Source organism: Pongo abelii, chromosome 14 (genome assembly GCF_028885655.2).
Source record: "Pongo abelii isolate AG06213 chromosome 14, NHGRI_mPonAbe1-v2.0_pri, whole genome shotgun sequence".
Taxonomy (NCBI): domain Eukaryota; kingdom Metazoa; phylum Chordata; class Mammalia; order Primates; family Hominidae; genus Pongo; species Pongo abelii.
The window spans coordinates 100,477,188-100,502,540 of record NC_071999.2 but is presented as its reverse complement, the minus strand read 5'-3'; the positions used below and the strand labels follow the sequence as shown (position 1 = coordinate 100,502,540).

General features: G+C 40.0%; 1 protein-coding gene across 7 annotated transcripts in view; it reads right to left on the bottom strand.

The window, feature by feature from the left end:
* The window catches only part of GPC6 (glypican 6), a 1,198,922-nt gene that overhangs the window by 25,720 nt on the left and 1,147,849 nt on the right, over positions 1–25,353 (bottom strand).

Below are 25,353 nucleotides of genomic sequence, written 5' to 3'. Positions count from 1 at the left end.
ATTTTGAGATAGGGTCATGACAGAGCTAAAGAAGTTAAAGTGAAGTCACGTGGGTGGGCCCTCAATATGATGTGTGCTTATAAAAAGGGGAAATTTGAGCACAGAGACACGCACAGAGGAAAGATAATATGAAGAGACACAGGAAGAAGATGCCCATTTACAAGCCAAGGAGAGAGGTCTAGAACAGATCCTTTCCTCCTAGCCCTCAGAAGGAACCAACCCTGCCCACACCTTGATTTCAGACTTCCAGGCCCAGAACTGTGGGATAGTAAATGTCTGTTGTTTCAAGCAACTCAATTTGTGGTACTTTGTTATGATGGCCTTAGCAAACGAATACAGATGTAAAAAAACGTTGAGTCAACATTTGATGGGGAATGGGATATTTACAGAATCTCAAAGTACCTAGTAACACAGATTACTTATTAATTACAAAAGGAAAACTAGTAATTTTACAGTGTGGAAACTTGGCAGGCTGCCACCTTCACCAAGTGATCAAGCAGGGGGACAAATTGGTCACTTGTTCCTCCTGATGTGATGTCCCAAGATGGACACATCACTTACGCAGCCCCAAATTCATAATCTGAACCTAATCATGAGGACACATGAGACAAAGTGAAACTGAGGGGCATTCTGAAAACCAGCTGGCCTCTACTCATCAAAAATGTCCATCATAAAAGACAAGAAAAAGCTGAAGAGTCCTTCCAGATTAAGAATAAGAGACATGATAGCCAAATGCAGCAGAGGGCTCTGGACTAAATGCTAGGTCAGAAGGATAATTGCCAATAAAAGACATTATTGTGATCGTGGGCAAAATTTGTATGCTGGCTCTCTATTAGATAATAGTATTATGTTAGTGTTAAATTTCCTGAATATAAGATCATACTGTGGTAACACAGGAGAATGCTGTACTCTCGGGAGACACATGCTGGAGGATTTAAAATGAAAGGGGTATAATTTCCACAACTTGCTCTACAACAGCTCAGTAATAATCAAGAATAACAATAAATACACAGATGTATAAAGAAAAGAAAAGATAAATGTGGCAACTTTTTAATATCTGGCAAATCTAGATGAAGAGTATAAAATTTTTCAAAAAATGCAATTTTCAGTAAGTTTGACTTTTTTTTTTTCAAAATAAAACATGAAAATGTGAAAAACAATTCCTCACATTTTATTTGTTCTGTGTAGTGTCCACTTTGGTGCCCTAACCTCCACTAAAGGCGTGCCCACAATAGGCCACTCATTCTCACTCTTTTCAAAACAATCCTCAGAGAAAGAAATACATGTTATATATTTATATCTGGTTCAGAAAATGACCACCACCTTTAGGACTGAAATACTGTCAGGTTTATTCTGTCCCATAATAAAATAAACTAAGAATGAGCATTCTCTTTCTGCTTATTTTGTACTACAATCCTACCTCCAGGTTATGGGAATCTAAACCAGATACACAGATTTTGAGACTCAGAGAAAGAACAAAGTTGCATGCTGTCCCACAGTTGTCTCCTTTCGGTATGTGCAGAATTTAACGGTGGATGTTGCACTACTCATTCTTTAAATTATTCTCAAACGTTGTCTCCTTCGGGGTGCATTCTCAGGTCCCCAGGTTAGATTTAGATTCAGCTTTCTGCACTGCACAGTGCCCTCGTGATGATTCTAAGTACTGATCACTCCAAACTCTAATAATTGGCTTATTTTTCTGATTCTCTTTTAGACAACATGCTTCTTGTTGGCAGAAATAGGGTTGTAATTTATCTTTATCCACAGTGTCCAGTATGGGTCAAGTGACTAATCATCGAATTTGCCATAGCTTAGGGGATTCCAGGGTGACGAGTTTTCAGCATTAAAATGGGAACATCCCAGGTAAACCAGGATGAGTTAGTCACACAGGTCTAAGCACACAGTACGTGCTCAATAAATGTTGGTTAAGATAATGGATTGAATTGTCCCATTCTATTACAAGGTCATAGACTGTATGGTTAACACAAATTAGCTGGGGTCACATTACTGTGTGTTCATCCTCCCAAAAGGGGTGGGAGAAAACTGTGGGGTTGTATTTGGCTAAGTGAGGAGCCCGTCGCGATGATGGGGATGTGGGTTTTCTCTCATTGTTTACCCCAGCACATTTATAATCGGAGTATGTTCCCTCTGGCATTTCAGTAGCTGTGCGTTTTCATTGTGCCGTTGAAGGAGATAACATCAAAGGAGCAGTGAGAAATGTAAATGCTGTTTTAACATTCTGCACGGAAACACTGGCCAATTCAGACGGTGATGGTGAGGCAGACGGCTGAAAAAATGGACACTATTAGCCACTGGAAAAGAACATGCCTTTGATTCATTTATGTCTGAATGATTGCAGTTTATTTTTCAGTATCAGGAAGGCCTTTCAATTTGCACATCATTTAGAAATGTTTTTCTCATTTTATTTATTTATATTTCTGAATACTATATGTAACTGCTCTGCTGTAGCTCCAGACCTGAGGTTTTTGTTTTTTTGTTTTGTTTTGTTTTGTTTTGTTTTCCTGGAAACTTAAGTGCACACAACCGTGAATTAAGCTTTATGTTAACAAACACTCTTAGTACAAATATATTACTGACAATGACAGTGAGCCCTAATTCATTAATAACACACCAGATGGGAATAAAGACTTGGGATAAAATATAAAATTTATAACAATTTCCTTTCTCTGATACCTGAATGAGCTATTCTAGGACAAATGAACTCTTACCAATACTTGTGAACGGTATTTACCATCGCTCCAATATTGTATTAGCAAAGCTGTAATATTAGTAATCCCAGTAATATATAAGTATTACTTTTTTCATCTATGCTATTGATAGATTCTGGAAGTTAAACAACAACTCCTGTTATGTCTCTGGAATCTGATCCAAACATATACTGTTGGGGTCCATAGGGAAAACACGAGCCCTCTTTCAGGATTTATTTGGAGTTGATTCTGATTTCTGATAATTGCAACTCCTAATGTCAGTAGAGACAAACACTCTTAGTTTAAGACCTGTCAAAAGGCCCATGAACACTTGACTCTATTAGGAAGAGAGGGCGCCCTTCTCATACCTACCATTACAGTACTGTAAAATTAGGCAAAAAAGGGAGGAAGGTGACAAAGTGGAATGATTGCTAAAAACAGAGATTAGCAAAGCCAGTGAGCAGAAAGAACTATCTAAGTACTCTTCTATGACAAATTTACCTAAGAAGTAATCTTGCTCCAAATATTTCACCTGAATCCCATCAAGTTTCTGACTTAATCAGTTTACAGGAAATACTGGCAATAGAGGAAAAAACTAAGTAACACCATAAATAATCAGACACATCCAGTGATGAGCTATTATATAAGACAACTGGCCTTAATGCTTCAAAAGAGGTCAAGTGAAAGAAGAAAGCAAGAAAGTAAGCAAGCAAGAAAGAAAGAAAGACAAGGAAAAAAGGAAGGAAGGAAGGAGGGAGGGAAGCAAAGAAGGAAGGAAAGAAGAGAAACTGACTCCTGGATTTGGAGGTAGGGACCCAGCTGTAAGTAAGAACTTTGATAATTTTGAATGTTGAATAAATAGTAGTTGATATTATTGAATAACTGCTAATTTTCTTAAGTGTGATCATGATGTTGTGGCTGTCTAGGAGACTGTCCTTGCTTTTAGGAGATTCACACTGAGATACTTAGGGATAATGTGTCACTGCATCTTTCACTTACTTGAAAATAGCAAAATAGTCAACCATTATTGAATATGTATGAGGGTTATATGGATGTTCATTTTACTATTTTTTTCCCCACCATTTCAGTATTGAAAAAGTTAAAAATAATGAAAAGTTGGGAAAGAGATAAGACTTTGTTGTCAGGGCACATGGCAACTGCTGGATTCAGCAGAGGGCAGTAATTGACTCAGAGAAATGGGGATTAACTGTGAGCTTTCATTGAGCTGAGGCCCTCACGTGCATTCGATCTTCACAACTCTGACGGTGCTAAAATATTATCATTACACCCTTACACAAAAAGGAAACAGGCCTTAGAGAGGCTAAAAAACTTGCCACACATCTAGTAAATGGTGGAGATGAGATTCAAATTCAAATGCAGATTCTGGAATCATTACTCTTAACCATAGGCTTACTATGGCCATAGTTGGTAATCTCGGTTTTTGAAGTATGTACGTTGGGTTGGTGGCAGGAATGTGTGTGCATCTCTGGGGATGTGCAAGAGATTCAATGTGATTCAGGATTAGAATTCCTGTTTCTATTTTTAAGTATAAAAATACAAGAGGAATTAAGCTTTCCTAATATTTAATCTAGAGATTGATATTTCAATCAGTCCATACAGGGATGGCCATTTCTCAATTATCTTAGGGACAGAGTAAGACTTTCATAGTGGGGAGGGGCAGCATTGGCACCTCCACCACCATTAACTTGCTGCTGGTGTATTGATCCAGCATATGCACTGGCTAAGACATTTATGGATTAGATTAATTAGTTTTAACTAACTCATTCAATGGAATAGGACTTAAATAGCTTTTGAAAAGAAACTTTGGATTTCTTTCATTTCAAACAAAGCAAGCACAAGTAAACAATATAATGGCAGGCATCATATTCCTCTTATTCTTGATATATCTGGAACATTACAAAATAGAAATAAAAAAGAATATCTTTTTCTCATCTTTGAAAAGTTTCTGTTTTTATGTAAATTTCATGAGGTACAGAATGTGTTAATTCGGTAGTGCTTATGTTACAGTTTATGTATAAATATTTATAGGTACTCTGGTTGTCTATCATCCGGAATATTTTGCTGATAGAGGTGCAAGACCAAAAATATTTGCAGATCGCCAGTCTATAGCACAGGGACTCATACCACATATTTTAAATCATTGACTTAGCAAGTAAAAATTCAATAACATTCAATGAAATTGGTTTAATGAGACAAGAAAATGTAGTACAGTTTAGAGAAAGTTCCAAAACATTGGTTAAATAAGAAAAAAGGCTTTTATGGCTAGTATTCCTTCATTAAGCACTTCTAATGTGCCTTTTATAAGACAGGTTTTATAGTAGACTTTGGGAATGCAAAATATGACTTGTACACAGTCGCTATCCTTGAACGGTTTGTAGCACTGCCTAGCGGGGGTAACAGACACGGAACAAACATTATAGTCCTAGCTAAGCAAAGGGCTATGGGAGCACATATTAATTTGTCTGGAAATTCCCTTCCTGGGAACACCACCATATTCCTTCTCAAGCAAATAAGGCTTCGCTGCTATTTGTTCTTTTGTGGTTGCTGAACTCTTGTCATGGGAAAGATTAGGAAGCAGAATAATAAGTTTCACCCAGGGATCAAAAACAAAAATAATGCATTACAGTCTCCCAAGTTTTAACCTCCAAGAACAGGATGATTTTGTCCATGTAGAAGCCATGGCTTTTAGCCACCACTCTGATCTTCAGCTACTCATTTGCTAAAGAACAGCTGTACTTTCTTGGCTCCCAGGGAATAACTGCTCCACAGCCAGAGACTCAGTAAACAGAGCTTTGTGTGTACCAGTGCTTAATAAATATTTGTCAAATGAATAAATACACGAACAGCATTGCTGATGATCTGCTAAGGGAAGTAAGATTTCAAAAATGATTGATTACCTGCCAGCGACTTCTTTCCAAATGTAACTTTAGAGAGTAAAGGAGGCATGGACAAATTCATTCACGCTTTTAGGGGGAAAAAAAAAAACCAAAAACACCAAAACTCATTTTCCTTGACCCGATTACCCACAGAGCAAGAGAGAGAGATCTCAGATGATCCTCCCAATCTTCTAATTAGGATTCCAGACTAGTGTTGCCTTAAATGTCATTCCAGTTGTAATTTACACAGGTAAGGTGGACACCTGGGGGACCTCAAAAACAATCTTGGCTTAAGGAAAAAACATGAGAATTTAATTAAAAATGGAATAAATCCCATCTTAAAGGGTCTTTGCAATCCTCATAAACACATTCCACCACCTTCCCTTTGGTTTTCTAAGGAGGTGACCTGTTGAATTCTGAGTTGTGTTTGTGAACTCCATTATTGCTTTTGTATCCCATGTGAATTCTCTGATGAGACATATTTGACTTTCTCCTTCAGCCCATGGCTGTCTACCTACCCACAGGAGGCCACAAGTCCATCTACCCTGGACCCTTTATTTCCTCTGGATCTTTCCTGAGTAGTCACTGTGAGGAGGCCACCTGCCATTTTCCCTTAATCATCCCTGGACGCAAATCCACCTCACTGGCTACCTATTGTGTGCACCTGGCCCAACACCCTATTTGTTCCTGACTTCAGAAAGATTCCAATGTGCCCATTTCATCACTATGAAAATATAATGTGACCAGATGTAAATAATATATACCATATCTTTAGAAAAATATGATGAATATTTAAAGGGCTACACTCTAAATAATAAATATTGAAGAAAAAAACCAGTGTGAATATTTTATAGGCTGGAGGTCATTTGTAAGCTTTGGGAAACAATCTGTTTAAAGACATGAAGGCAGGCTGATTTTTGCTCAGGGACGAGGCCATTTTACTTGGTCAGGTTAAGGGAAAGTCACCATACACAAAACAATTTTTGCAACCTAAGAGTTTAATATAATCCCGTTTTGGAGACAGTGACCTCATCCAGCTTTACTCTAGAGAAGAATGATCTTTTCTGACAGCACCAAATCATTTGATTCACTGTGTGAGCCTGCATCAGAATTCAAGTCATGCATACTCCTTCAGCAATCAAACAAGGTCTGTGAATGTACCTGTTCACAGCTTCCCTCACTCCCTCGGGAAACACATGCACTCTGGAGGAGAGTATTTAAAGTTCCTAAGTCTCAGAATATTTCTTTTTCTGACATGGCCAAATATCTATAAACACAATCTCCCTCCCTCATATTCTTAGAGGACGTAATCCATATCTTCTGATAATGGCTTTTAGCACTGTCTTCACTAGAACACCAGTTTTCCGTTTATTCTGAGTTTATGAAACTCTTTGGTGTCATTTTTCAGGTCTCAGATCGGCCACTCTGTAATGTAATGTTTGGGTAGGTTTTGTAACGCTTGGTGGAGAAATTACTTGTACTAATAACATGTTTTCTTTCAGGAAACTTCTAAATAAGTCTTGGGGATGATAGCAGGGTTCTGTTGAATGCAGTTTGTCAGTGAACCTAAAGCCGACTTTTACCATATGTTACACCCAGCATTTTACAGAGCCCTCAAGACACTATTCAACCTAAAACCACGCCAACATTTTGGGCTCTATCATATGTTCCCAGGGAGTTCAATGATAACTTCTAGTCTGTTTCCACATGACATATATTTTCGCGGTGGTGTGGTACTTTTTTTTTTTTTTTTTTTTTTTTTTGAGACAGAGTCTTGCTCTGTCACCAGGCTGGAGTGCAGTGGTGCGATCTCGGCTCACTGCAACCCCCGCCTCCTGGGTTCAAGCGATTCTCCTGCCTCAGCTTCCCGAGTAGCTGGGACTACAGACGTGCGCCACCATGCCCAGCTAATTTTTGTATTTTTAGTAGAGATGGGGTTTCACCACGTTGGCCAGGATGGTCTTGATCTCATGACCTCATGATCCGCCCGCCTCAGCCTCCCAAAGTGCTGGGATTACAGGTGTGAGCCATGGTGCCCGGCCGGTATTTTAACATTACTCCCAAGTTGACAAACACATGTTTTGTAGGAAAGACTAAGAAGGATATAAATAAAAATTTTTAAAAAGTAGGAAGTGAATCTTTGAAGGTTTGAAAACACAATGCTTAGTTTTGTTGACTTTCGTAGGGAATTGAGAATGTGTTGAAAAGTTCAGTCTGAATAATCATGTCTGGTTTTAGGCTTGGAGTTTCTTGGCTAGCTGATCACACCATATTAAGGGCATGCATGCCCCTGAAAAGACAGATGGGGTCCTTTTCAGGCAAAATCCTGGTCCTCAAATTGGGATAAATGTGGGAGACATCAGAAATATCTTCCCACTGCTATTCAGGTTAGATTTTTGCAGCAGATTTTAAGACAACAACAACAAACTTTCTTTTTTTTTCTTTTTTATTTTATTTTATTATTATTATACTTTAAGTTTTAGGGTACATGTGCACTCAGTAAACAACAAACTTTCAAATCTTCATGTTTGTACCTGATGTCCTGATTGTGCCTCATTCCCTATGGCATTAAGTGCAGTAGGCATCCTACACATCCTTGAGAGATGACACAGTCTGACATTGAACTAGTATCTACTGAATTCAATAGTGAAAAGAAAAACACAAGAAGTCATTTGTTCTTTGGGAATCCAGACCAAGTCAAAGTATTACTTTGCACCAAGGTACCTCAAATGTGGCACTATTTACTTTTCAAGACTGAGAAATAGCAATGATTTGAAGGAGTAGTTTTATTGCTGAATCATGGAATTTAGAGGCTTAGCAGAGCTCTCACAGTCAGTCCAACGCTTCTAGAGCATTCTTGACAGGCTCATCTAGACTCTATTTAAATGTTTCTAATGACAGATATCAATGAAGGAGAACCTGGGATTTGCTGCTTTGACCTAAGCCAAGTCATCTCCCTTCACTAGGCGGTTCTGGGTCTTTATGAACAGGGCTTGAGCACATAGCAGAAACACATTCTTATTCTTCATCCTCTCTTGGCATTGAGACTGAGCCCTCAGCTTTTCTCTCTTGCCTGGCTTTGTTCCTTTGCAAGCTCTACCTAGTTTTAAATTGTGAGAGTGGATTCTATTTTTCTCTGCCTAGCCCCTGGTAAATGCTCCTTTTGAATCGCTGCTGACCAAAGGTCTGTCCCATCTGCTCTCTTGCTCTCTGCTTTGGAGAACAGCTCTATCCTCCTTGATGGCTAACTTTGGCCTCTATCTTTTCTCAGGCATTATTTTTGCTGTACAGAGGCAGACATCCCCAAGGAACTTGCCATGATTTAGAGCATGGATTGTGACAAGTGCTGATTCTAAATTAGGTCATTAGATATGCAGTCTTCATAATGCTGGATCGGAAGATCTCAGGTGCGCTTTCAAAAGAAGAGAATGAATTCAGTATTTCTAGCAGTTATATAAGGCACCTTGAAGCATTTTGGATATTTTATTTTAAACCTGACCTCTGCTCCTACCATCATCTATTCTATCATCATTATGGAATGAAACCTTTTGGAAGTTCTTTGTGGTTTGAAAGGCAAATTTCCTCCATATTTCCTCAATTTCCTGATATAGCTAACAAGATGATGCTAGTGGCATAGGATTGACCCCTTTGTATAGGACTAACCTGGAAATTAGCCCTGATTTGGAAAACTGCCAGAGAGCACTCCAATATTTAATAGCTCAGTTTTGCCAATGTGAGAAAAAGTTTAATGTTTGAACATTTAGTTTTGCTGAAAAATTCAGATTCTTTGCCAACTCTTACTTCAAATGTACAACCCCTTCACAGGGCTTTTGATGATACTTAGGAAACTCATACAGAATTTCCATCTCTATTTCTACCTGTGATTGGCATAACACAGTGATTCAGTTAAGCTCATAGCTACCTGAAGTTACTCTGAAAATATTGAAATTTCATCTTCAGGGAATGAAATCCAGGACAAGTTAAGTCTGCTAATTAAAAAAGGGGGAGGAGGCATTGCAAAGCATTTCACTTCAAGTTTAGGCATTCCTGAATATTTTAGAATTCGTTATTTAATTCCAACAGTTTGGTGGCTTTATTCTTCCACACCGAAGCGGAGAAATAGACGTGTATTCTGGTCTCTTTCTCTGAAGCCTACAGACATTTGGAACTTACCAGGAAACAAGAAACACCTTTTGCTCACCCAAGAGTGGTGTCACTGAGCATGATATCTTACTTAAGTAAGATATTGCAAACATGATTCCAGCCAACAGCGAGAGTACCCACAAAGATGTACACACATTGGAAAAGTAATTGAGATGCAGCATAGGAAAATATTCAGCAAGTGGTAGGTGAAATCAGATTTATCTAAATTCTAAAGCCATTCAGGGTAGAGACGGGTTGCCATAAATCTTTTATGGAATAGGCAACCAAAAGCATATAAATGTCTTTTGGGCATGCATGATTTGATTTATACTTAACTATGTAGACTTGCATTGTGTGGTGCATAATAAATGCTACTTTTACATTTCTTGTGTTATATTTATGCTATAACGCAATGATCTGCCTTTTTTCTTCCTGGGTTTAACTGGGAACTGGTTCGAGTTCAAACACCAAAGATTTTAGCCTAAGGGGATTCTAGGAACAATAGGATGAGATACTAATAAATATCTCTAAGAATGTAAACCACAGCACCCAAGGCTGTCTATGAACTCTTACTCAAATGTAAAGTCTATACATTGGAGAGAAGAGTATGATTTAGTTGAAAGTCTTTCTACGGGTTTCAACTAGGACCTCCCCAGAATATGTGCTCACAGAGATCCCTTTGGTTTTACCTACCATAAAGATTTGCCTATTCATCATGGTCGTGGGCCTCCCTCCCAGCTGCAGGTGACATAGGCACAGGGCCTCTGTCCTTTGTGTTCACCACCTCCTAGCAGATGTGTGTCCCATCTCCTAGCACAATGCCTGGCTTCTGGTTGTATTCGATAGACAGCGAATGAACAAACGAACAATCGGCAGACTAGGCAGAAGGGCAAGTTCAAATTCCGGGTCTTCAAATGAAATGTGAATTCTACATGCCCTTATTTGCAAAATAAATGTATTGCCATAGGAAGGGGCATCTTCCTTGTAAGCTTCCCTATATTATAGATAATTGGTTGCTTAGGGTCTGTTCATGGATAGTCACTCCAACTAAACAGCCCCACCCCCACACACAGCAGCACACAGGCAGGCACACACATTTGATTCGTATCTACAATGTACTGGGCCTTTTTAAGGTCCTGGGCATACAGTGATTTAAAGGACATGGTCCTGCCTTCAGTTAACCACCCAGTGGAGGAAAGATATATACACATAAACGAGCATTAAAAATGGCTCACACGTTTAAGGGTTGTAGGGTGTGAGAAGTAAAATCAATATTTTACAATAAGGGAGAAAGTGGGAACTTAAGTTCATACATTGCTAGGGCACTTGGAACTGGAAGTACTTAATGAGTACCGATGTCACCACGGGGACATATGGCATTGGGGGACTAAACTGTATTCTTTCTTGCAAATCAAGTTCTTACCCCTGTGAGGTAAATTACCTGTTCCTGAGAGCCATCTGGATACCTTAAAGATCCAATTTACCCCATGGGGCACCAACCAGGGAGTACCATTTACTCCTCTTATGATTAGACCCAGGTGACATAATTTTGCTTGACTTTCACCTTTGCATCATAAGCATCCAATAACCTAAATGGGTCCTCTTAGTCTCCTACAAGCTGCAGAGGTGTCATAGGCAGCCCACTTTAGCTCCAGTGAGAGAGAAAACAACTTGTAAAATAGCAAAATGGCCAGCCTGTTCGAAGAAGCAATGAGAGCCTGAAGGCAGCAATATCCAATAGAAACATAATGTAAGCCACAAAGGAGCTACAGGTGTAATTTTAAATTTTCTAGTTGTCACATTTAAAAAAAGTAAGTTGAAGCTAATTTCAACGTTATGTTTTGTTTAACACAACTTATTCAAAACATTGTTTCAATATCTAGTGAACACGAAACATCTAAATGAGATATTGCATATTCTTTATTCTTTTCTGGTACTAAGTCTTTAAAGCCTAGTTTGTATTTTATACTTACAGTCCATCTCAATTCATTCCACCGGACATCTCCATTGCTCAATAGTCACACATGGCTAATGGCTACCATGTTAGATGGCACCGGTTTCAGAATCTGTTGTGGGTTTTTCACTTAGAGCTCATCTCAGTTCTGTCTACAGCACATCCCTAGTGGTCAATAACCATGTATGGCTGGTGGCTACCATATTGAGAGCATGGTCTAAGGTCCTTCCTAAGCATGTCAGGAGAGGGGGCCAGTTGCTACTGAGAGGGGTTGAGCACGGTTCCTAGGCTAGGGGTTGTTGTCTGAATGAGCTAAAGGCGGGCTATTAGCTCAACATTAGAGTGTTCAGCATCTTCTTCTGAACTTTTTGAGTAGGTTGCATTTCAAATCAACAGAACTCATTTTTATCTGACCTCACTCTCCTGCCCCTACTCCATACCCCCAGTCAACTGTCCAAAGTACAGCAGGAAAGAACTGAATCGAAGTTAGGTTACAGTAGAAGTCTGTTTGAATCCAGCCTATGTCTAGAATTGCTTCAGTTTATATAAATGGGAACATGTTCCATTCAGCTTTGTGACAGCCATCAAAATTTTGCCTATGAACGTATTTTTTTGGTTTGCATTTATTTATTTTTACTGAAGTTTAATAATCATCCAGAAAAGTACACAAATCATATATCATCAGTTTGATGAATTTCTCACAAGATACTCATGCAATAAAACACCAGATATGTGGTTGTTTCAATAAAGGAATATTTTTTAAAGTTTTCGTTGAATCTAATGAGAACACATGGACACAGGAAGGGCAACATCACACACCAGGGCCTGTCGGGGGGTGGGGGCAAGGGAAAGGAGAACATTAGGACAAAATACCTAATGCATGTGGGGCTTAAAACCTAGATGATGGGTTGATGGGTGCAGCAAACCACCATGGCACATGTATACCTATGTAACAAACCTGCACGTTCTGCACGTGTATCCCATAACTTAAAGTAAAATAAAAAAAAGTTTTTGTTGGATCTAATTCTTTTCACAAGATTTCATTCTCTTGAAAATTAATTTTATCAAGTCATGGATATGCAGGGATTAAAGATTACCAAAGAGCAGAGTTTGTTATTGATTTACTGTAACTTTGAGATTATAAATTGCATCTAGGCTCTGGGCATGTACCTACATTTTAAAGGCAAAAGGCTATCAAAAAGTCGATACAATGACTTGCTTAAAGCAGCCTGACATCACCCTCTTTTCCTTCGAGATGGTCCAGCCTCATCTGCAGGCATTTAGAGGCCACCTTCATTATGACCACCAGATGGCAGTGTGGTCCAATCTTTGTCCACCTTTCACCCCCTTCCCAGTCTTATCCCCCAGAATAAAATTGTAGATTGTTCCACTGCATATAAAACTGACAACCCTGTTATTTTAAACTTGAAACTGACAGGCTGTTATTTTCATGAGGTCTACCAGAGCCAAGGTTAACCAAAGCTTTATTTCCCTACAAAATGTTAAGGCCACAGTTCTAAAAGGGGCTGTGAAATTTTATGTTATTGATACTTTTTCTGACTGTACAAGTTTTAAGATTTTTTTGACAAGTAAAGCTACATGATGAATATAGACATATGTTTATGTATAATAGCCAAATTCTACATTACAATTGCTTCAAATTTCTCCCGATAGGTCCTTTTACTCTAAGTTAAATTCCCCCAACACAAAATTCTTCGTATCCATTTCAGTCTATTTTGAAGCAAAAGTATATATTTTTAGCACTTTGACTTTCCAGCTTAATGAGTCAAAGAAAAATTTAAAGCTTATTTCGATCTCATTAATATTCCAAAGTGAAATCAAGTGTAGTATTTAATTCTTTATTTCTATGAAATAAGCTTAGATCCAGAACAGTAAAACTTAGAAAGGATTTTTTATAATAGGTACTTCTACAATGTGTGATGGTTAATGGCGTTACCATTTATTCCCTTTCCCTTGAAATGTCTTTTTATGTTGATCAAGGAAGGATTTAAAGTCAGTTACTAACTGTGCCAATATTAAAAATATTAGAAAACACCTTTCTCAAGTGATTTTGCTAACATTTTTTGCACCCTTTAATCTGTTCCAAACAACAATTTTAAACATTTAATCAACCTTCCTGTCTGAATTTATGAAGTACATCCTGCAAATAATCCATTTCTACATTTACAAAATTTACTTGGAATGATTATTGTTGCTATTGATTCTTGTTATTGGCCAAAGGCCTGTCCACAAAAGGACTTTATAAGCTCAGAAGGAGCCTGGATTTCTGAAAGTGGGCATCGAATAAATGAATTTCATGTTCAGTTATTATTAATTAGTGGCAATGCCCGTTCACTTCAAGAAACATCAAATGCAAACCTACTGTGTATAAAGAACTGTGCCTGGGAGACAAAGTTTATAAAACCAAGTTAAAAACAGTCCCTGTCCTCAGGACCAGCTACGTAATTTGTAGAGCCCAGCGCAAAATGAAAATGCAGGGTTCCCTGTTTAAATATTATTAGGAATTTGAACGTGGCAACTACAGAGCGTCAGGTACTTCTAAACACTGGGCCTTGTGCAACTATGCAGGTAGTATCCCCTGAAGCCTGCTTGTTTTCAAGAAGCTATGATCTAGTTGGGTTTTCCTGACCTGTACAACAAGGAGTGAGACAGGTGCTGATAAAAATTATGATAACAACAGTGATGGCTACCATACCTGTTGGACACTCAGCAACCAAATCCATAATTGCCTCCAATTTGTAAAAAATGTTGAAAGGTAGCTGTTGATGTCTCAACTTTACAGATGCAACAACTGAGAATTGCATTTCTATGGTGACATTTTTGTTTAGTGAGATGTCATCAAATCCTCACTAAGTGGCTGGCCCTATGCTACACCCATCACTCCTATCTCATTGTTTAATCATCACAACCTCACATGAACAGTGAAGACACTGAGGCAGTGAAGAGTGAAGTCTCTTGGCCTTGATCACATAGCACAAGTAGTAGGGCCTGGTTTTGAGCCTTGGCAGTGGGGGCCCAGAGCCTGCAGTCTCAAATTAACCATTACAACAGAACTGGCAAACTGGAGAGTGTGAATGCATTTGAAAAGCCCTGTGCCTATTGGTAGGTCTCACTCATTTCAAAAAAGATGGAAAATATATTTGGGGGGAAGAGGATAGCACTCTGGAAATTTTTGTACTCTTCCCTGAATTATCAGTCCATGCTAATGTTCTAGACCTTCTCTAACACCATTGCGGTTCTAGCAGCTCTACAAACAATTTCCTAATTCTTGGCCTTTTTCTAACACCACTATGATTTGAGTAGCCTTTCCTAATTTTCTAAACCATTTCTAACAACGCCTATGTCTAGAACCCTCCAAACAAATACAAGACTATATATTTTTCAAGATAACATTTTAAATCAGCTCATCTTCCTTTAGGAGGTTCAAAGACAGATGAATCAAATGCTACTTGCCCAATTATGCTTCTGGTTATGTATAACAGTGGGTTATACTGTCCCTGAATCAATCAATCAATCAATCAATCAATCAATCATCTATCATCGATCAGTCATCTATCATCTATCTTAACTATCAGCGGAAATAATTTTCAGGTGGTGCCAAGAACATTCTAGATGCACAATACCATAAAACTTATGCCATTTCTCTAACAGGCAAGTGTGAAAAAATGAAAGTCCTAAAAACTCCTCCTGGCTTTAAAATGGAAAAAGAGTTCCCCTTCTGGATTTTTTATTCATAAAACAGCACAGACCAACTCCTCCCCTGGGTTTCCATGACAAAGGGAGAGTTTTCCCATAGGGCTACATATGTAGGCTGGAAAGCCAGCCCTACATATTTAATGGTCTGTATCTAACAATATTGCATTAGAAATCCTCTCCTTGAGACTATTTCTCTTATGAAATGAAAAGTAGTAGTAAAGAAAACAAAATTTTCACCACCCTGCCATAGGAATCCATGGGGACTTGAAAGGGCTTTGCATTTTCCTATTACATTGTACTTGGGAATAAGGTTGAGAAGCCAGACAGTAAATCTGATTCAACCAAATCCAAAGCACTTGGAGGAATCACCTTTTTATTGCAGATAAGTATAAAAACAGTACTGGAAGCACACTGGAATCTTAAAGATCAAACGCCAGGGGCTTTCTGTTAATAGATTTGGTAGCTAAGCAGTGGTACTTAGAAAATAGCCTTTATTTCTTCAAAAAAAAGGTCTCAGCAAAAGGAGCTCTGAATGTAAATAATTAGAATGATTTGTGTCAAGTTAGCCTCAATATTAGGTTGCTTTTCTATTCCTTCTTTGAAGAGCCTTATGTTTTATTCCTGATGCATTGGAAAGTCATAGTATAATGATCATGCTGACACGTGAGGTTACGCTGTGAGTCTTTCCGAACAGAATGGAACCCTAACCTCTCAATTTTTCCCCTAGATTAATAAATATAAAATTCACTGATTTGATTTTTTGTATTTTTCTCATTAGAAGCTACTTCTGAATTTTTATACTATGCCATGGTGATCCATAAATCACAAATTCCAATACGCTTCATTCTCTTTATTATTCTTTTTAGTATAATTAAAGGAAAGTTAAACAGTCTTTTGAAAATAGTTTTCATTTTCTTATTTCTTCAAATTATTTCCTATGTGGAAAACCGACCTTCTTTTTCAAGCCAAATCACAAATATTTAAAAAAGGCCTAGTGCATTTTCAATTTGCTTCTTTTGTCCTCAAAAAGGTAAGAGGGTTTTTCCAAAGATAACTGAAAGTGGGGTGTTATTTATCCAAGTGCCTAAATGAGATATACCAGTAAGTTCCCCTTCTCCATTATTTATATGGTCGAGAGGAAAGGACAAACTTCAGAGGAGGTAGAACTTTTGTCCAGAACTTGATTTTACTTTTTTTGGTCCAAAAAGATGAGTCCACAACAAGAAGAGACACTTAGAAATCTCTTTCGCTTGACATTTTAAAAACAGTTTTTTTCTGAAAACAAAGCCATTAGAACAGGCTTTCCTAAAACATGATGAAAAAGAGGATTTCAGGAAAAACATGCTGAGTATCCTGGAAAATCATGGAAACTCTGTAGTCATCTTTACAAGAGAAAGAGCTTTTCCCTCGTCAAAAATGGTTAAGGCATAGGTGGTCCTGGGGTCGCCATGCCGAGGTGTTCACACAATGTGCTCTCAGTACAGACACAGGTACTAGACCTGCAGTCTGGAGATTCGCACTCTTAACTTGTATCCGCAACTCATCCTGATACACAGGAAATCTGAAAACTCAGACCCATGGGGTTAAAGAGTAGACAGTGTGATCTCTCCAGGGCAAGCGCAACCCTGTGACTTCAACTTTGTTTTCTTTTTCTGAAAGGTCTTTTAATTTTCAGATTGAGTCTAGCTTTTTATATCCATCTTTTCACTTCTTCTAAGCCTATAGGTCAGGTTCTCATGCCCAATGAATCTGATTGCAGTAATTAAAAAAAGTCTGTCTTTATTTTCTTTACTTAGTTTTTTGAATATGTAGTACTGCTGCCATAACTTAATTCATGGTCCTTTCTCTTTTTTTCTTTTTCTTTTTCTTTTTCTTTTTTTTTTTTTTGACAGAGTCTTGCTATGTTGCCTAGGCTGGAGTGCAGTGGCACTATCTCAGCTCACTGCAACCTCTGCTTCCCGGGTTCAAGTGATTCTCCTGTCTCAGCCTTCTGAGTAGCTGGAACTACAGGTGCATGCCACCACACCAGGCTAATTTTTGTATTTTTAGTAGAGATGGGGTTTCACCATACTGGTCAGGCTGGTCTCGAACTCCTGACGTCAGCTAATTCACCCTCCTCGGCTTCCCAAAGTGCCATGGTCCTTTCTCTTAAAGACCAATGGCAATGGCTCTGTTGCTGTGTGTGTTCATGCATTCAGTCAACAAACATTCATTAAGGGTTTTCTCTGTGCAAGATACTGCATTAGGCATTGGGGCTACAAAGATGAAAAGGACATCATTTCTACTTTCAAGGAGCTGTCTCTTCTGTGGAGGTATAGACATAAAAACAGACAGTAGTACAACATGATGTCAACATTGACAAGAATTGAGTTGAGAAGAATGGAAGCTGAGTGTAGAGTACGTTTTTTCAAGAGCAGAAACCAGTGACCCAAAGTTGAGTAAACTGAGATCAAATGGGAAAAGGTAAGGGCACTTAAACCACAGCAAAGGGGATAGGGCATAACGGGTTAAATCAGGACCAATGAAAATAGACACATGGTGGTGGTACCTTAGGGCTGTGACCACTTAATGAGAAAACCAATCAATTTCTAGGGAGGGTTCAAGGAGTGAGGGAGGCATTCTCAAGGCCTGGGTACCATCAGTTGGCCAAGAGTGCCGCAGAATGTGTGTTCACGCTGTATCTTACAGACGATGCATGCAGCTTCTGATGGATAAGTATTACCCGCGGAGCATCAGATGGTCCAGAGGTACACAGTAGGGGTCCTGGGTCTGCCAGGTAGGGGCTGTAGGGAGAAGCTCCCACAGGGGTCTCTCTGAGCTGATCTTAAGAATGAGCTGGTATTGGGGCTCCCAATCAGATGGAGCCCATGTTCAAAGGCTCATGTGGACCAAGCCCACTAAGGGTTTGGAAAGTAGTTAGTTTGGTGCAACTGAAAGGTAAAGTGCATATGTTGGAGAGGCAGGAGTTGGGGCCAGAGAAGTGGGCCAGTAGATCCTACAGGGTTTTATAGTCTACTGTGAGCAGTTTAGTATTTTTTCTGGAGAATCATTGAAGGGTGCTAGAACAGCCCAGGTGGGGTCCAGAAGGATACACAGTTATGGTGCTGGGAAAGCCAGGTGGGGTGGGCAATGGTCCAGATTGATGACAGGGGACAGACAAGTGGTATCTTGTTCACATCTATCATGGATTCTTAGCTGGCAACTCCATGACACATTTTCCATTTTAAATGCATTATTTCGTTTTTACCTTTTCTTTTTTTGAGACAGGGTCTCACTCTGTTGTCCAGGCCAGAGTCCAGTGGTGCAATCCTAGCTCATTGCAGCTTTGAACTCCCGGGCTCAAACAACCCTCCCACTTCAACCTTCCAAGTAGCTTGGATTACAGATGCATGCCACCATGCCCAGCTACATTTTTCATTTTAATTAGGCTCTACTTCTTACAGAGCCCTGTTTCCCTTTCCACGTGCTCCCTGCCAGCTCAAGCCTTTCTTATGCTACTTGCGAGAAGTAACTTCCTTCACCAGGAGTGATGTCTTTTCTCTTAGCCTATCCACAGCTTCTTCATCCTTTCAGGTAGATCATGCAGATAAAGTAAATTAGAGAAGCGAGCTGAGTTTGTTTGTTCATTCATCAAACACCTACTCTTTTTCAGGTACTCTCCTAGGTACCAGGGATGAAGTAGTGAACAAAAGAGGGCAAAAACCCCTTCCTTCATGGAGCCTACATTTGCATTACAGGATTCCAACAACAAATGAAATAAACCAGTAAAATATATAGCATTGTGGAAGAGAGTGTGGTGATTCCTCAAAGACCTAGAACCAGAAATGCCATTTGACCCAGCAATCCCATTACTGGGTATACACCCAAAGGAATATAAATCATCCGGTTATAAAGACACATGCACGCGTATGTTCATTACAGCACTATTTACAATAGCAAAGACATGGAATCAACCCAAATGCCCATCAAGGATAGACTGGATAAAGAAAATATGGTACATATACAGCATGGAATACTATGCAGCCAGACAAAGGAACAAGATCATGTCCTTTGCAGGGACATGGATGGAGCTGCAGGGACATGTCCTTTTCAGGGACATGGATGGAGCTAACACAGGAACAGAAAACCAAACAGCATTTTCTCACTTATAAGTGGGAGCTGAACAACGAAAATACATGGACACATGGAGGGGAACAATACACACTGGGGCCTGTTGTGGGGGCAGGGGGAGGGAGAGCATCAGGATAAATAGCTAATGCATGCAGGGTTTAATAGCTAGGTGATGGGTTGATAGGTGCAGCAAACCACTATGGCACACGTTTACCTATGTAACAAACCTGCATGTCCTGCACATGTATCCCAGAACTTAAGTTAAAAAAAGAATTATACAATAAAAATATACATGGCATGTGCTAAAGTGAAAACTACAGTGGAGGGGGGGACTGGAAGCAGATGTGGAGGTGGATGCTCATGGAAGGCCTCACTGAGAAGGTAGCAATTGATAATGCAGGGAAGCAATTTCTGTTCTTTTCATAGACACATTTAGATTGATATTAATAGCATACAATTTCATCATTTCATTTCCTCATTCATTTTCATAAGAGATAGTCTCACACTTTTCCCTTGAAACATGACTCCCTCATGGACTACTTTTGCATTTTTACACTTTCAGAATGACGTGTATGGGGATTATTTTCTCTTCCAGAAGAAAGCAATAGTGCATGCATGAAAATAAAAGGTAACTGACACTTGGCCTTGGTTGGGAAGACGACTGAGAGGGTGGAACATGGTGCAACCCTGGAGGACGATGGCCGAAAAAAGAGAAGAGCCACAGCCGGGCGTGGTGGCTCACCCCTGTAATCCCAGCACTTTGGGAGGCTGATGCGGGAGGATCATTTGAGGTCAGGAGTTCGAGACCAGCCTGACCAAATGGTGAAATCCTGTCTCTACTAAAAATACAAAAATTAGCCAGGTGTGGTGGTGGGTGCCTGTAATCCCAGCTACTTGGGAGGCTGAGGCAGGAGAATTGCTTCAATCTGGGAGGCAGAGGTTGGAGTGAGTTGAGATCATACCACTGGACTCCAGCCTGGGCAACAAGAGTGAGACTCTGTCTCAAATAAAAAAAAAAAAAAAGAAGAGCCACTGCCACTGGCCTTGGCATCATGCCACATGGACACAGGAGCCAGGAGAGGTAGAGTTTGTTTTACAATAGAAATATATGGATTTGAACATGGAATCTCCTGGTTTTAAAATTCTCTCTCCACTTCCATCCTTGTCTTCATCCTGATCATCATCACCGTCATCCCCACCACCATCATCATCACAGCATGGGCTGAAACACATCTGTATAGATAGATTAACACTCATGGCTTGACAATTTGTAAGCTCTGCCTTGCAGCTTAGTTTAAGAGCAGTCTCAGGTCTGAAGCCTTCCCAGATAATGCCAATTCATCTTGCTGTCTGCATTCTTTTCATTTTGCACTCATTCGCTTATCCATTCATTCAGCATTTGCCTAGAGCTTACCGAATAGCAGGGACTGTGCTGAGGGCATGCTCATGATGAGAACACCCTTCCAGAACCTTTAGTTGAATTCTTTGGCTATTTTTTATGCTACACATAGCATTGGAAAGTGTTGGAGCTGGAAGGCACTCCTGGAAGGGAAATTTATTTTGATCATCCTATCACACAAGTGAGCACTTTATTTTACCAGTATCTCATGCATTTGGTTTGTTTCTTGTTTCATTTGGATATAGATTACCTCTATAAAACATCTTGATGCCCCGGGAAAGAATGGTGTCTTGTTTTTTTTTGTATCTTTTTTGACAGTGAGCTGAGTGTTGAATACATGGTAGACACTCAATAGATATTCTTTCAGTTGACTGCTGGATTATGGAGAGAGCCCCATAATTTTCAGAAAAAATCTTACACAAAGACTGATGTGGAGTCCATCAGAACTTATTCATTCCTTGGAGAGCAGAAGTTTGACTAGATGAGCATGTGGGAAAAGAACAGAATATGTTATTCTGTACAAGATGCCTCTGAAGCTAAGCATCTGTAAGAGGAAATGTTCATTGTTGCAAAGAACCATGATGTTGCCTTTATCAAGCACACGTGGCCATGGGTGTAAATTCATTGTGCATGTTATTATATGACCACAATGTTTGCACAATTAAAAAGGAAAGAAAGCGTATTTTATGCTATTCTAGATTTGCACTTAGAGGTGGCATTTTGTTTTTTCTCAGAATCACTGGATTGGTGGCATGAGTTGGATAAAGTTCTGAGTACCACTTTTTGGAAGAGTCAGCAAGCTGACACCTTGGTTACTGCTCTCTCTCCACAACTTCTTAATTATTGAAGCAAGAATGGCAGAGTTAAAGCTTTAGTTCCATAATTTAATAAATACTAATCAACAGCCCAAGAAATTTAATTAGCTCTGTCAGGTGACTGGATGAAATTTTCAGCATTGAAGCTTTCCAGAATTTTAATTTTCAGTACGTGTGATCACTATTCCAATTTGAAGGGGTAAGTGCTATTTTACTGAATCTGAAATGGTGCCATTTAAAGAGGAATGTGTGTGTGTGTGTATATATATATATGCTCCTCGCACACGACTTTCACTCTTTTTTTTCTCAGGAAAGTGTTAATTAGCGGAGAGGCCTCTTTACACTGAACAAACAGGTTTTCTGCTGACCTAGATCCAGATTGTTTTATTTTATTTTCTCTCCCAAATCCCCAAATGAGGTGCAGCATCTCATTTTCATGAGGAACTGGGGAGGAGAGAGGATAAAGCAATCTCATGTCACATCAAACACTCATGATTTGTTTAAACACTGAATTCCAAAAAAATTAGGTTTTGGATTAAATGATGAAATGGGTTTCCAGGCAGTAAATGCAAAGCTGCACTCATTTTTGCTTGTCGGTGGTCTTGAACTTCGATACCATGCACAGCGTGTTCCCATTGCTGGGTGGTTCAGCAGAAGAAGGTCGCACTCTGTGATGGAAGGTGACCCACGGGGCAAACTCATGTCTCCCTCCCTTCCTTGTAAGTCGTATCTACTTCTTTTTCTCTCCTTAGCACTGAGGAAGGAAGGGAATCCCTCCCTGACACACATGTTACTGTCAGTTATACCTCTTGGTGCACTGCAGAGACCACCTCTGCATGAGCTGTAAAGTGACTTTAGACCAAGAGAAAAGCACTTGTGTTTTCCTTAGCTAAAGGACATGCAGTTCTCCAGATACTAAGCAGATTCCACCAGTAGCCACTTCTCTCTAGACATTTTTACATACAGGTGAATGCCCCAGTAGCTTAGCCACCTTGAAGGTTGCCCCACCATGGAAGAATAAAGACATAATTCTGATCTATCTTGAGTTTGCGGGCTAGATCAGTTGGGTCTTAGAATGAAACTGACAGCACAAGTCAACTTGGGCAATGATTAAGGACAGTTCAATAAGGTACTTGATATACAGGTGACAGCAGAGTGTAGAAAAGCCATAAAGAATAGTGCAGAACCTGAGGTGAGTAACGCGGAGCAAAGTTACCACCCTAAGGCCTGAAGGACTGAAGTATGGGGGAGGGAGAGAGCTCTGGACTAGCCAACAGAGGGGAATCGTGACCTTCCGTTGAGGTGCTCAGCTAGTCTGAAGCAACCTCACAGTGAGGAAGCCCCGAGAATGAATGTTGGGGCCTCACTCTCCTCTAGGAGCTCCTGCAGTGCCTCCCAATGGCTAAGGTTAACTGGAGTCAGAAGACATGGGGGCCCAGGGATGCAATTCATATCCTCAGCCCTCCAGCAACGGGCAGGCTGGAGAAGAGAGGAGAGTGGACTAGCAGGGGCACAGAGAAGACATGCAGCCCCATGAGGTTGTAGCATTTGGGGTTAAGGGGGGTGAGCCTGGGAGCCGGGAAGAGAGCCCACTCCCACTCTCACCAGCCCCGTTCCCACACTGCCTTCCTCCTGCACTGACTTCAGTCTAGCTCCACCAGACTCACGCAGACCTGAGACCTGGTTGGCCTCAGCTTGCACCATTCTTTCTGTGCCTCACTGCTTTATACAGAGGCGAGCACACATCTCTTTCCAGGAGCTTCGTTAACACAGACAGCGAGAGGAGTGGGTAGAATGTGTGAAAAAGCATTTCCAGGACTCTGGTTTCCTGCCTCTTTGTTCTGTTTTCTTTTCTTTTCTTTTTTTCTTTTTCTTTTTTCTTTTTTGCCTTCTTCTCTCTCCTCTCCTTGCCCTTTGTTCTCTATTTCTAAGCCTTCCTGATTGGTGTGGTTTAATTACCAGTCTGCCCTTGCCTCCTTAAAGTCATCTGGAATGTCTCTGAGACATCACTGCTGACTCAAACCCATAAGGGAAATTCAGGAGTATATGCTCCGAGGATCCGATTCCCTTAAGTAACAGCCTCTTTCTGTTTCATGTCTAGTTAATTTGTTTAAATCCGAGACAGAAGGAGTTAGGGTGGGGGGTTAAGGTCATAGAAGGGAGATCAGATCCATGACATAGCCACAGATTTGCATTTCTCCGGAGCTGTGAGTAATTAGCAGATCTTCCTACCAAGGCAAAGGATGATTACTGCTCAGCTTAGTTTATGAGAATAAGGAAGTAGGCTTCTCAGAGAAGGTTGTGGTTGAGTGAATCTGAGGTGCACTCACAGACCCTGATGTGTCATCTCATCTCTGTGGAGGCCTTCGTTATTCAAGTTCTTTCCTATTGCTTTGTTTTTCCACAAAAGGCTCTGGTACACTAGAAAACCAGTCTATTTTGGAATCAGCATGGTGTAGGGCAGCTTTATAAATTACTACCTCATGGGGACTCACTCTAGGCGTACTTTGCTTTCAGAAATTCTCATTAGGCAGGAGAGTGTAGAGGGATCACCGTGGTTCTGTCCCTAGGTGGTGTTTTTTGTAAGCCTGGGGGAAAATTGCCACCGATATATACTTTTTCTCATGACTTTTTATTTTTACGAGGTTCCTTCTCCTCAGTTTCTTTTGGCTTTGACTGGATGCTGCTAACCTTTTTATTTAGGAATCTTTTCAGTATTGCTTTCAAGGCTCAGGAAGTTTAGTATAGCTGAGACTTTATTCCCCCAGGTCCTGGGTATTTTCTTACCCACTCATCTAAAATCTTCCCCTTCCCCTACCCAGTAATTAATTTTTAAAAATCAAAGTCTATAAACTTCAGAGAGTCAGGGCAGGGTCAGCCCTGGCCAACCTGAGAAGGCCAAGTTTGTTGGTGGAAGTCCTCTCCCAATGCCAGTTTCCTTTACTGTGCCTCTTTTTCCTTCTCAACCCCTCATGCTCTATTGAGATATCAGATATTCCCACTGTGCTCTCTAGCTTCTTAGAACTGACTGGGAGGATGCCCTAATGCCATCTGTGTGCCCCAGACCTTCCTTTCCAGGCCCTCATCTTTCACAAAAGGGAATTTGCTTTTCATTCTGCACACAGCTGGAAGATGGATAGATTACTCTTTCCAGGGAACATATTTGCATATATAATATGATACATACACACATGAGTATCATATTATATATATTCATATCTCATGTATTTATGTATGTATTTAACAATGCCTCCTGGAGATAATACTATAATCAAAAGAGAATTCGGTTTTCTCATTGTGGGTACCACAATGGGCAACCAAGAGAGATGTCTGGGGTCAGATGAGTCCCTTAAAATTGTCCTGTATGCTGTGGCTGCTGCTTTGTATATTCCTATGACTAAGTCTGAAATTGAAATATTCTCCAGCACAGTAGTTTTGACCCCTGGCTGCATATTGGAATCATCTGAGCAGCTTTAAACATACTGATGCCTAAGTCTGGACCACAGAGACTCTGATGAAGTTAGTCCACCTGGGGTGCAGACTGAGCATTGAGATTTTTCGAAACTCTCCAAGTGATTCTAATATGTGACCAAGATTGAAAAACCGTGCC